Genomic DNA, 14,292 nt, shown 5'->3' on the forward strand with positions numbered 1-14,292 from the left:
TGATGCTTTGAAAAGGTAGCACCTGTCAATAATAACAGTAGATGTAAATCTGACAAATGTGTGCCAAAAATAAAGATTGCGGTTTTTATGCATACATCTGCTCTATAGAAATTTATGGATACTGGGAATTATATGTATGGATAATTTTCTAATTTCATCTTTCAAATGGTATATTTTCAACTCTATGGCCAAAAATGTTATAAAAAGAGCCTCTATGTTAGTGGACATTCAAAGGAATATAGTGCAGTGAGCAGGGAGTGCATACTGAGCAGTGTCGGAAATTGACAACTTGCACTTGCTTAGTAGAGAAGATACCATCCCTGCACCAGAAATGAACATTCCTCATGACTAGAGATGAGCGAATATGTTCGGGTCTCTCCTTATTCGGCAAGCTATAGCGCATACCGAATAAGCTGCAGAGGGAACCCGGCTACCTGTACCTACCGCTACTGCTGGTCAGCTGTCCGGTGCCGCAGCTGCATGTGTCTTGGCTGTCTCACTGTCACAACACATGTATGGAGAGCCCAGCAAACAGGCTCTCCATGCATGTGTTGTGACAGTGAAACAGCGGCGACACGGGCAGCTGCGGACCCCTGCAATATTTGGCTACTTTTTAACCCTAATAAATACATTACGCAACACATTTAACAACCTATTTACTCTGTTTTATTAACTAAGAAAAAAAATGAATATTTTTTCCAACATTTTACAAATTTCCCATATTATATACCAAAAACAACTACAAGTAATACAGTATAAAGTTATGATATAGCTGCAAAAATGTAGATCTATTAAAAAGAAATTATATCTGGCTTGGTATGGGGTAAATATATTTTCTGCTGTAATGTCAGCTAAACAATATAAATGAAAAATATTGAGAAAATAACAGAAATATAGTAATAATACTAATATGTTAATTGCGCTGTGTTTTGTTAAGAAGTTTACAGTCATAATATTAATATAGTCTGTACCACATGGTTGATTTTCAATTAAAGTACAAAGAAAACTATTTTACAATAATAACGTTATACTTACACTAAGTTCTTAGATTAATTTAATGTAAAACATATCTACATTGTCTAAGAAAATTAATCTGTGTAGGTTTGGAAAGCGGAGAATTCAATTGTGATTATTATTCCAGAATATTATAAGGTTTAATCTAAATGTCAAATATTTTTTTGCCAACATACATACTTATTCATATATGCATATGCATAACATACTTAAGTTAAGTAGTAAGGACACCCAGTACATTGTTTTTAATAATTTTTAAGCTAAACAATCTAATGATTCTCATTCAAACAATGTAAAGATTAGATGAGCCACAAATGTAAAAATAAATAAATACTATACTACACCAATCCTGTACAAATGATAGGGTGGTCCACAATGGGCTTTGTTGATGAACTACCAGCCTGTGACTATTTCAGGCAATTGGTGGCATTTGTGAATTCGAATATCAAAAGATTTGCTCATCTTTAAAACTGTAAAGTTTCTTTTTTTTACAAACTATGGGACTGATTTACTAAGTAAAGTGGGAAAAACAAGAAATATACGGTAAGTATGACAATAACAGGGATCACCTGTTTGTTTATTGAATAATACAATCTAAAACATTAAAAACAATTAAAAAACCCCAAAGGCTATGTAGTACTGACTAGACCAGCCCACAATAGACCAGCTGTAGTCCACCCTGACTACTCATATAAAAACCTCTCCACATATTCCCAAAAAAGTATATACTTACATAGCTAAAGCAGAAAGCCAAATGAGAAAAAATACAGAGTCCGATTCATAAAGGTGTTTTTGCCAGAATTATTGCTCAAAATACTTTCAACTGTGGTAAAAAATTTGCGCAACTTAAAAATGCAAACATTTAACAACTTTTGTTTCCTCCAGATGTACCTAGAAAAGATAGTACACTTAGACACTAATTCAAGTATATTAACACCATAAATCGATGTAAAACATACTTTAAATAGCTGTTAGAGAAGAGCGGATTAGGCAAAATACCAATTCACAACAAACAGGCAATTCCCACATGTATTCAAGCTGTCTAGCAACCGCAAATCATGCAGCTGCTTCGACATAAACTAAATCTCCGAGCATGCCGAAACACTTGTAGACAACCTGAGCATGCTTGGAGAAACTCGAGTAACGAGCATATTCGCTCATGACTAGTCAGCATCATAGAGAGGGAAGAAGTACACACCTTTGATAAAAAAAAATCTGGTAACCCCCACTTGGACTTAAAAAAGTTAACTCGTTAGGTGCCAAATGCTTTGGTTGCTTATATTTCTGCAATGGAGAGGCAAAACATTTATTCCTCTATTACATCATGTGTCTAGTTCAACATGAAACATTTGCTGAAAGGTCTTTTTTAACGTGTTGCCTGTCCTTTACTGTTCAGCAAGATGGTCATCACAGCTGGACATCATTTGGCTGAATGTGTATGGAAGTAAACAATTGCATTAGGAAGTTGCATGTAAACTTTGAGCACGCCTGGTCAAAATTGTTAAATTATTGTTATTGTAAACAGTAGTGATGAGTGAGCACTAAAATGCTCGTTGCTCGGGTTGAGCAAATTGTAATACTCGGGTACTCGACCAGAACAACGAGCCCAATGTAAGTCTATGATAAAATCGAGCATTTTTACCGTGATCCCCTCGGGGGGTTCTTTGAAGGTCTAAAAACGTCTGACAATGATAGAAACACTGCTCAAATGACACAGGGACATCATGGGGATCGCCCCTAGAAGCATTTCTGACTCCTAGGTCACAGCTTTGAGCAATTTTGTCAGAGTTTTACGCCATTTTTAAAGGCGCACCCAAAAACATACACAAATGAAACCAAAATGGATTTTCCTGGGAAATATGTTAATGAACATCCTTTCCAGGGTAATGAATTATGTATAAGTCAAAATAATTAACCAAAAACAAAAATGTTCCTCCACCACTTTTTCTATGTTCACACGTTGCGTTTTTGAGGCGTTTTTCAACTTTAGCTTTGCTATCTACCAATACAAATGCATTTACTGGGAAATGTCATTGTAACATTGAACAACGCTAGCTGGCCATGTGGTGTGTGACACATCATCAGACACATCTTGTTTCATTTATGAAGGAGGGACTCTTAGTCACAAAGCCTATTTTTATAGTGGCATCAGGTTTCATTAATATTCTTAAAGGGCCATTATTATACAGTGGGTCTCCTATACTTTATTTGCCTATGCAGTGAGTGGCTGGGCTGCCAAAAATTAAGACACACCCCAATACCTTTTTCATGAGATGTACAGGAGGGCCTCCTGAAAAAATGTTCCCATTATAAGAAAGTGGGTCTCCCACAGTGTTTGCCTATGCATTGAATGCAAGGCCTGCCCTGCACCAAAGTAACACGCACCCCAGTAAGCATTTGAGCTCACATACTGGATGGCCACATAAAACCAAAGTTCCCATTATTAGGAATTTGTTACTGCCATACTGTTTGCTTATGCATTGAATGCAAGACCTGCCCTGCACCAAAGATACACGCACCCCAACAACTCATTGAACAGACGTCCTGGATGGCCACATGAAACCCAAGTTCCCATTATTAGGAATTTGTTACTGCCATACTGTTTGCTTATGCATTGAATGCAAGGCCTGCCCTGCACCAAAGTTACACGCACCACAACAACCCATTCAACAGACGTCCTGGACAGCCACATGAAACCAAAGTTCCAATGTTTATCATTTGGTACTGCCATACTGTTAACGTATGCAATGAATGCAAGGCCTGCCCTGCACCAAAGTAACACGCACCCCAATAAGCCTTGGAAGAGACGTAGAGGTGAGCCTCCTGAAAAAAATGTTCCCATTATTAGGAAGTGGGTCTCCCATAGTGTTTACCTATGCAGTGAATGTAAGGACTTCAAAAAATTAGGCACTCCAATGCTCCGTGAAAGAGATGTGGAGGAGGGCCTAATAAAAAAAATGGTCCTATTATAAACGAGAGGGTCTCCTATACTTGTAATGCCCATACACTAAGTGTAAGGGCTGACAAACACTTCACCCTGGGGGGGTACCCTTTTTTTATTTAATTAGTTAGGGGCATCATAAACACCCTTGCCAAAAATTAGAGTCACTGTTGCATCACGGAATACGTTCACCCTGGTGTTCTAGTGGTAGTATCTGAAGAGACGTGGAGGATGTCCTCCTAAGAATCTATTCTCAATTTAAAGGAGCAGGTCTCCTATATTTGTAATGCCCATACACTAAGTGTAAGGGATGACATTCCTTTTCCCCCGGGGGTACACATTTTTTAATTAAATTATTCATGGGCATCATAAACACCCTAGCCAAAAATTAGCCACGTGTCCAGCTTGGATACCCAATAATTAAAAGGCACAGAGGAATCACGGACGACGTCGGTATGGTCAGCAAGGTACTCTCTCAGCATCTTCCAAAACATTGCACTCATTACCCTTTTCCTCTGTGCCATGGTGATGGGAGGATCTGAGAAAACTCTCCCAGAACTTTGCCACCCTTTCCCCTGCCTCTGCTGGATTGGAGTTGTCTCTCTCGCCTGTACTCCTTGGTTGTCCAATGAATTATGACGTCTGCCACCAGCGTTCTCAGATGGGAATTGTTTTGTCCACGTGTCTGTGGTTAGGTGGAATTTCCCAGTAACAGCATTGTTGAGGGCACTGGTAATGTTGTGGAACACGTGCTGGTGTAATGCCGGTTCGGCACACTGGGAGAAATAGTGGCGGCTGGGGACCGAATACCTTGGAATGGCCGCTGCCATCTGGTTGCGGAAAGCTTCCATCTCCACGAGCCTAAGAGGCAACATTTTGATCGCAAGCAGACAAGAAATGTGTGAATTTAGTACTGTGCCCTGTGTGGGCGTTGTTTGCATCTTTCCGATTGCATTCCAATGACTGGGGTATGGACAACTGAAGGCTGTGCTGGGACAAGGACGTGGACGTGCTTGATGATGGTGCTAGTTGATTGTGGGCAATGACAGTTGCAGGGCACTAGGCATCTTTGCATGCACCGTGGACAGGGGATTGGCTTGCACGCAAAACAGTGGAGGAAGCAGTGGTATCACCCGCAGGCATTGTTCTTGGAACCTGGGGTTTGGCCCACAAAGTCGGGTGCTTTGCTGCCATGTGTCTGATCATGCTGGTGGTGGTCAGGCTGGTAGTTTTGCTACTCGGAAAGACCTAAAAGTTGGAATGGCAACTTCCGTCATGTTGGTGTTATGGGGAACGGATGCATGCCTTCTGTCTGTGGCCACCACACTGCTTCTTCCTGCCTGTTGGGGTGCTATGCCTCCTTCCCCATGTGTGCTGCTGTCCTCACTCTGCATGTCCTCCTGCCAGGTTGGGTTTGTTACTATATCATCCACCACCTCGTCTTCCACATCCGCACCCTGGTCCTCCTCCTGATTTTCTGGCAATTGTGTCTCATTATCATCCACCTCTTGTGACACTTTCCCACCGTCATCTTCGTGTGACCTTGGCTGCTCAAATATTTGGGCATTGCTACATCCGATCTCATCTTGCCCCACTTCAAGTGGACGGGCTGAGAGTCCAGAATCTATAAATGAAAAAGTGAACAGCTCTTCAGAGTGTACAAGTGTGGGATCAGTTGTCTCCGGGCCCTCGGCATGATGGGAGGAAGGAGGATCAGGGTGAGTAATATACGAACCAGACTCATGGCTACTCAGACTTGACCGTGTGGAAGACGTGGTGGTGGTGGCTAAGTGACTGGAAGCATTATCCGCTATCCAACCAACAACCTTTTGACACTGGGTTCAATAGTGGTGTGCTGTGGTTCCCTAGTAATTGGGATAGGAAGATTGAGTTAGAAGATGTAGGTGTTTGTTGTGGCCCACTTTCAGCTTGCCCACGGCCTTGGCCTCTGCATGCACCATCAGCATCATGTCCACTTCCCCATCCCTTGCCACGCGCCTTGCCCATTTTAAATGGACTACTAAAATATTTTCCACGTTCACTACAAATGGCAGAATTTTGAGCAAACCCATATGTGATCAGTGTGCGTAAAAACCACAGTTTTAATTATCTGGAAATTAGGTAAAAAAAAATGTTTTTAAATGTTGTTAATAACTAGGGTAAGACACAGGAAAACCAGTTCAAAGGAGCCTTCAAATGCAACAATTTTTAGCCCACAGATAGAGGAGGCGTTTAACGGAGATACCAGACTGTTCAATATGTGGGCTGTATGTTTCTTTTTTAACGAAAAATACTGTATAGAATTACGGTAAGACATAGGCAAAAAAGGAGAATGTAGGCCTGAAATGCCACAATTTGTAGGCCAGAGATAGATCAGGCTTCTAACGGAGATAGCACACTGTTAAATATGTGGCCTGGATTTTTTTTTACCCCAAAATAGTATATAGAAATGTAGCGCCCCCACTGCCGCAGGGCCGAGGGGTACCCGGTACCGGGCCTCTGGGTCTCTGCTCTGGGGTTGTCACGGTGGCTAGGCCCGGTCCGTGACCCTGCTGAGGGGCGCACAATAAAAGGTGGTGGTATGGGATGATAATGTTATGGTGCGGTGTAGTGCCGGTCGCAGTAAATAACGAGGACACCAGGTTGCAGTCTCTTTACCTCTTTACTGAAGGCTTCTGGGTCCTCAGTCCGGAATACGGTTAACAGGGCTGCGCAAGTCCGGCCGGTCCGATGGCACCTCCAGAGTTCCCTTCGCAGGTGGAAATCTGTGCCTACCTGCTAGCACTTGTGTGTTGTGGTCCTTCCCTGCTGTGCTTACGGGATAGTACCCCACAACTGTTGTGTCTGTTTCCCGTGTTCCCTCACAACTCGATTCTGATGTTCTTCTACGTCCCCCTGATCTTACGTTTAGGACGCACCTGTATGACGGGGAGGCTCGGAGGTTCTTCCTGGGCTCTATCGTCACCCCTCTCCTGTTGTTACCCCCCTGTGTCTTCCTGGGTCTGTGTGAGACAGCTCGCCTGTGACTGACTGTCCTGCCGTAGGTTTGAAGTTTGGCTTGGAGCTCTATACTTCCTCGGCGTTCCGGCCACCGGTTATGCGCCTCAATAGGATGTTGCCTCGATCTTACAGCACGACTCCTACTGGTATTCTCCTAGTTGCGTTGATCTCGTTTCTCACTCAGCACAATAAATCTCGCTTCTTGTCCTTTCTTGGGGTACCGCCGCTATATCGTGCAGGCGCGGTCCCGTAACGTTCTCTCTGGTTGCTAGGCCTCTGTCAGGATCCCACCCCTGACAGGGACCCCTCCGAATCTTCCCCTACAACACCCTCTGCCACAAGGTGTTGCCTGGTTCCAACCCAGTCAGCTTTCTCAACTAACTTCCTGCCTAACCCCCAGTTTTACCAGATTGTGAGGAGTGGCCTAATAAATAGAACCCTTAGCTCCCCCTGGAGGCCAGACTGTGAAATGTATTGGTGTCTGTGATACCTGGTCAGATGAACTCCTTCAGTGCCATCAGACGTACCATAGCCCCCCTTAGTGGCGGAGCTACAGTACTGCAACGACCAGGACTCTGGGGCGCTGCACTCCCCCCCGGTTAAATCCAGTACTCCTGGACTGGGAAGAAAACAACAATACATGTCAGCAAAAAGACATACAATTTTGAAAATGCAAGTACAAGTAAACTGTTTAACAGAGCTTCCCTTTATGGGAGGTGAGGACACTTGAACGTTACAACCATGGTTAAATACTTTAAATAATATACTATAAATAACTTCTTTTACCCAACCGGGTATCCTACTAAGTGCAAAATTTGTGAACAATAATTTAACTTTGCCTTTAAGGACGTACTCGCTAAATCCACTAAAGACCTTCTTATAATCGCATTATAAGGCTAATCAACTCTTATACATTCTCCTTCTTTACATCGGCAGGACCGCCTGTCCTAACTGCTCCAGACCTACTGCCTCTCCTTTCTGTTACAGGACCGCCCCTTTCTGCCTGGGCCTACTGTCTTTCCACTACTATACACAGTATAGAACATATCATTTTTCTTTCAGTTCAAGATCACTGAGCCATCTCTGTGCGGCTCCTAGGAGGACTCACTAACTAAACCCGTAGGGGTTCACTCTCTGTCCTCATTCTTCTATCAATATCATTAAACATTCCTTACAATCAACCAGTTAGCTATATATAACTTTCACATGTCAACATTATCAGTACTTTCTTTCAAAACATCATCATTCTTTAAGTGCTTTTGATGAACATCCCCTTTAAGAGGGGACCAAGTCTCTGTGAGGTAGTGCAACTTCTCAAGCTGCAAGTCCGTATGCAGCAAGGACTCCAGTGCTAGTTCTGCGACCAGTGTCTTCGCAAAGAGTCCTTTCGGTCATAAAACCAGTAGAGAGCACCTTTAAGAAGGTGCAAACTATTTACAACATCAGTTTTTGAATCATTCACCGTCCATGATTCGGCAGTCTTTGTAACATGGGTGAATAGGGAGCAAAAAGGAAAATAAAAGCAAAAATAAAAGCAATAGGGATCCCGGGTAAATGAAGGGATCCCTTTAAGAATAACCCTAGTCGGGTTTAAAGCAGCAAAAAGCAGGGAAACAAGCAGTTAACTATTTACATATCCAGGGCATCGAGGTTTACTCTCGCTCTGGCGGCCGTAGCTCCGCATAGACCTCGCTCAGCAAGCTGATCGGCGAGATCGGGGCCTTTAGGAAGTGCTCCATACCCGTCGCCCGATCCCAGGGTGTAAGGCGCCGAAGTCTATAGGTCCCAGGGAGAGGGGGTGCCGTGACGGGGCCTATCAGCAGGTCCTCTGCTGGCGGGGCAGGGTCGTTCTTCATACCTGCTTCAGATGCGGTCCCTCCGGTGCCGATTTGCTGCGTCTCCGCTAGGATCGGGAACGCTGGTTGCAGGGCCTTGCGCTGCGGCGCTGTCCTCTCCGTTTGCAGCACCTCGCTTTCCGGTAGGGCCTTGCTTTCTGGCTTCAGAGCGCTGGAACTTCTTTCTTGCTCCGGACCAGATGAGGCTGCCGACAGATGTCTGGTGAGGCTCCCAATGTTGGTCTTTTTCCACCTGGCCTCAGTGCTCAGCTGCGTCTGCAGGAGTTGGTGGATCAGCTCGTCCGCTCCGGTCTGCAGGAGGTCACCGTCAACTGTGGAGGTCTGGCTGCGGTGCCTCTCCGGGTAGCTGGGGGAGTCCTCGGCTCCGACCCCACGCTCCGGCTCCTGGCAGCTGGCCATGGCGTCCTCCATGTCGCTGACCTTCTTCCTGGTCCTTTTCCCGCTCTCTCCTTCGTTTTCTCTGTCTCCGCCCACCATTGAGAATCAGGAGGCGGATCTCGGCTGCTGACGGACACGTCCTCAAGGTACAGAAATATTTAGACTGGGCGGCCATTGTCTTTCGCGCTCTCCAGCTCGTCTACGCCCACTCCACGCCCTTCTTCTTCTTATGCGCTCTCCTCAGCGCTGTAATGGCGGCGGTTTTGGCGGCAAATGGCAATGCACAGTCTTTGCAATAAGTCACAGTCCAAATACAATAAATCACAGTTCCAAGGTACACATGACCCGATTCTTCAGGCTTAAGTAGATCCTGTTTGTGACGCCAAGTTGTAGCACCCCCACTGCCGCAGGGCCAAGGGGTACCCGGTACCGGGCCTCTGGGTCTCTGCTCTGGGGTTGTCACGGTGGCTAGGCCCGGTCCGTGACCCTGCTGAGGGGCGCACAATAAAAGGTGGTGGTGTGGGATGGTGCGGTGTAGTGCCGGTCGCAGTAAATAACGAGGACACCAGGTTGCAGTCTCTTTACCCTTCGCAGGTGGAAATCTGTGCCTACCTGCTAGCGCTTGTGTGTTGTGGTCCTTCCCTGCTGTGCTTACGGGATAGTACCCCACAACTGTTGTGTCTGTTTCTCGTGTTCCCTCACAACTCGATTCTGATGTTCTTCTACGTCCCCCTGATCTTACGGTTAGGACACACCCGTATGACGGGGAGGCTCGGAGGTTCTTCCTGGGCTCTATCGTCACCCCTCTCCTGTTGTTACCCCCCTGTGTCTTCCTGGGTCTGTGTGAGACAGCCCGCCTGTGACTGACTGTCCTGCCGTAGGTTTGAAGTTTAGCTTGGAGCTCTATACTTCCTCGGCGTTCCAGCCACCAGCTATGCGCCTCAATAGGATGTTGCCTCGATCTTACAGCACGACTCCTACTGGTATTTTCCTAGTTGCGTTGATCTCGTTTCTCACTCAGCACAATAAATCTCCCTTCTTGTCCTTTCTTGGGGTACCGCCGCTATATCGCGCAGGCGCGGTCCCGTAACGTTCTCTCTGGTTGCTAGGCCTCTGTCAGGATCCCACCCCTGACAGGGACCCCTCCGAATCTTCCCCCTACAACACCCTCTGCCACAAGGTGTTGCCTGGTTCCAACCCAGTCAGCTTTCTCAACTAACTTCCTGCCTAACCCCCAGTTTTACCAGATTGTGAGGAGTGGCCTAATAAATAGAACCCTTAGCTCCCCCTGGAGGCCAGACTGTGAAATGTATTGGTGTCTGTGATACCTGGTCAGATGAACTCCTTCAGTGCCATCAGACGTACCATAGCCCCCCTTAGTGGCGGAGCTACAGTACTGCAATGACCAGGACTCTGGGGCGCTGCAGAAATATGGTAACAGATAGCAAATACAGTGGAATGTAGCCCTGAAATGACACAATTTGTAGCCAACAGATAGATCAGGCGTCGGACGGAGATCCCAGACTGTTCAATATGTGGCCTGTATGTTTGTTTTTTTAACAAAAAATACTGTATAGAATTACGGTAAGACACAGGCAAAAAAGGAGAATGTAGGCCTGAAATGCTACAGTTTGTAGGCCACAGATAGATCAGGCTTCTGACGGAAATAGCACACTGTTAAATACAGTATGTGGCCTGGATTTCTTTTGTTTTTTTTTTAACCCAAAATAGTATATAGAAATAGGGTAACAGACAGCAAATACAGTGGAATGTAGCCCTGAAATGACACAGTTTGTAGCCCACAGAAAGAACTGGTGTTTGACAGAAATATCAGACTGTTCAATATGTGGCCTGTATTTTTAAATTTTTTACCCCAAAGTAGTCTATTGAACTAGGGTAAGACACAGCAAAAAAAGGGCAATTTAGCCCTACAATGCCACAAATTGTAGCCCACAGATAGATCAGGCATCTGACGGAGATACCAGACTGTTCAATATGTGGCCTGTATGTTTCTTTAAATAACGAAAAATAAGGTATAGAATTACGGTAAGACACAAGCAAAAAAGGAGAATGTAGGCCTGAAATGCCACAATTTGTAGGCCACAGATAGATCTGGCATTTGACGAAGATACCAGACTGTTCAATATGTGGCCTGTATTTTTAAATTTTTTACCCCAAAGTAGTCTATTGAACTAGGGTCAGACACAGCAAAAAAGTACAATGTAGCCCTGAAATGCCACAATTTGTAGCCCACAGATGGGAAACCAGTGTTACAGTTGGGGTCCAGTTCGGGCTGTAAAAAAAAAAGCAGAAAATGAATAATAAACATTATAATTATACTTACCTGACCAGCAACGCATCCTCCCGTCCCGCTGTCTCCCGGCCGCATCTGCTTCCGGGGCCACTCATTACCTTCTGCTGGTATTCACTGCACTCGGCAGTCTTCGGCTTTTTCCGACAGTGTTCGTGCGGTGACGTCACTCCACGAACACTGCCGGACAAAGCCGAAGACTGCCGAGTGCAGTGAATACCGGCAGAAGGTAATGAGCGGCCGGGAGATAGCAGGATGGGAGGATGCGTCACTGGACAGGTAAGTATAATTATAATGTTTATTATTCATTTTCTGCTTTTTTTACAGCTCCCACTCCCCATCCCATATATGTAAAGTCCGAGTTTGGGGTTCAGATGCAAGTTCCTGTCATCTCCGGCCCCGAACTCGAACTTTACAAAAAACTTGTGTGAACCTGCCGATCTCGACTATCGGGGGGGTTCGCCCATCACTACTAGCCACTGATACCTGAAGCTAGATATATATGTAATAGGCAGCAGCAGCAGCAGACAGTAATGGACCCTCTTGATGTATGCAATATCTATATAGCCACACACAGTGTCTGCATGCCTTGCACTGATGTGTATATACACACATACACTCCAATGCCTAGCTAGCACTGCAATCTATAGATCCCATAATTAGTCCTTAGGACTCTTGGTTTAGCTGGATATGTGGATTCAACGATGGTATGCCCACACTAACTAATAAAAGCACAAATCTGACCCTATCTCAGCAGCAGCTCTCCCTACACTGTCTGATTCTGGAGCTGAATGCGCCGAGCTAGGCGGTGACAGGTCTCTTATAGACCTGATGACACTGTGCGGCCAGCCAATCACTGTAATACCACAACAAAGATAGCGGCGCCATTACAGTGCATGGCAGACAATCCCAGTATGTTAATTGGCTCTGTAATTAGCGCCACTCATGCAGGGCGGAGACCCAAGCTCCCACTGAGCAACCCCGGAAATCACTAGTAAACAGTTAAGCAAGTTGAATATTAAATAATCACTAAAAGGCCTAAAATTATATATATATATATATATATATATATATATATATATATATATATATATATATATATACACTCACCGGCCACTTTATTAGGTACACCTGTCCAACTTCTTGTTAACACTTAATTTCTAATCAGCCAATCACATGGCGGCAACTCAGTGCATTTAGGCATGTAGACATGGTCAAGACAATCTCCTGCAGTTCAAACCGAGCATCAGTATGGGGAAGAAAGGTGATTTGAGTGCCTTTGAACGTGGCATGGTTGTTGGTGCCAGAAGGGCTGGTCTGAGTATTTCAGAAACTGCTGATCTACTGGGATTTTCATGCACAACCATCTCTAGGGTTTACAGAGAATGGTCCGAAAAAGAAAAAAAATCCAGTGAGCGGCAGTTCTGTGGGCGGAAATGCCTTGTTGATGCCAGAGGTCAGAGGAGAATGGGCAGACTGGTTCGAGCTGATAGAAAGGCAACAGTGACTCAAATCGCCACCCGTTACAACCAAGGTAGGCCTAAGAGCATCTCTGAACGCACAGTGCGTCGAACTTTGAGGCAGATGGGCTACAGCAGCAGAAGACCACACCGGGTACCACTCCTTTCAGCTAAGAACAGGAAACTGAGGCTACAATTTGTACAAGCTCATCGAAATTGGACAGTAGAAGATTGGAAAAACGTTGCTTGGTCTGATGAGTCTCGATTTCTGCTGCGACATTCGGATGGTAGGGTCAGAATTTGGCGTAAACAACATGAAAGCATGGATCCATCCTGACCTTGTATGGAGCATCTTTGGGATGTGCAGCCGACAAATCTGCGGCAACTGTGTGATGCCATCATGTCAATATGGACCAAAATCTCTGAGGAATGCTTCCAGCACCTTGTTGAATCTATGCCACGAAGAATTGAGGCAGTTCTGAAGGCAAAAGGGGGTCCAACCCGTTACTAGCATGGTGTACCTAATAAAGTGGCCGGTGAGTGTATATATATATATATATACAGTACAGACCAAAAGTTTGGACACACCTTCTCATTTAAAGATTTTTCTGTACTTTCATGACTGTAAAAATTGTACATTCACACTGAAGGCATCAAAACTATAAATTATCACATGTGGAATTATATACTTAACAAAAAAGTGTGAAAAAACTGAAATTATGTCTTATATTTTAGGTTCTTTAAAGCAGCCACCTTTTGCTTTGATGTCTGCCTTGCACACTCTTGGCATTCTCTTGATGAGCATCAAGAGGTAGTCACCGGGAATGGTTTTCACTTCACAGGTGTGCCCTGTCAGGTTTAATAAGTGGGATTTCTTGCCTTATAAATGGGGTTGTGACCATCAGTTGTGTTGTGCAGAAGTCTGGTGGATACACAGCTGATAGTCCTACTGAATAGATAGTTAGAATTTGTATTATGGCAAGAAAAAAGCATCTAAGTTAAGAAAAATGAGTGGCCATCATTACTTTAAGAAATGAAGGTCAGTCCGAAAAATTGGGAAAACTTTAAAAGGGTCCCCAAGTGCAGTGGCAAAAACCATCAAGCGCTACAAAGAAACTGGCTCACATGAGGACCGCCCCAGGAAAGGAAGACCACGAGTCACTTCTGCTTCTGAGGATAAGTTTATCTGAGTCACCAGCCTCAGAAATCGCAGGTTAACAGCAGCTCAGATTAGAAACCAGGTCAATGCCACACAGAGTTCTAGCAGCATACACATCTCTACAACAACTGTTAAGAGGAGACTTTGTGCAGCAGGCCTTGATGGTAAAATAG

At 44.8% G+C, this 14,292-nt stretch overlaps 1 protein-coding gene and 1 long non-coding RNA gene across 5 annotated transcripts in view; one reads left to right on the forward strand and one right to left on the reverse strand.

Moving 5' to 3' along the window:
- The window catches only part of KCNIP4 (potassium voltage-gated channel interacting protein 4), a 1,385,815-nt gene that overhangs the window by 846,373 nt on the left and 525,150 nt on the right, over positions 1-14,292 (forward strand). The window lies entirely within an intron of this gene.
- LOC143793217 (uncharacterized) overlaps positions 1,754-14,292 on the reverse strand; it is a 137,757-nt gene continuing 125,218 nt past the window's right edge. Inside the window, exon 3 of the long non-coding RNA XR_013220077.1 lies at positions 1,754-1,905. This is a non-coding gene — a long non-coding RNA (uncharacterized LOC143793217). The remainder of the gene's footprint in view (positions 1,906-14,292) is intronic.

Source organism: Ranitomeya variabilis, chromosome 1 (genome assembly GCF_051348905.1).
Source record: "Ranitomeya variabilis isolate aRanVar5 chromosome 1, aRanVar5.hap1, whole genome shotgun sequence".
Taxonomy (NCBI): Eukaryota; Metazoa; Chordata; class Amphibia; order Anura; family Dendrobatidae; genus Ranitomeya; species Ranitomeya variabilis.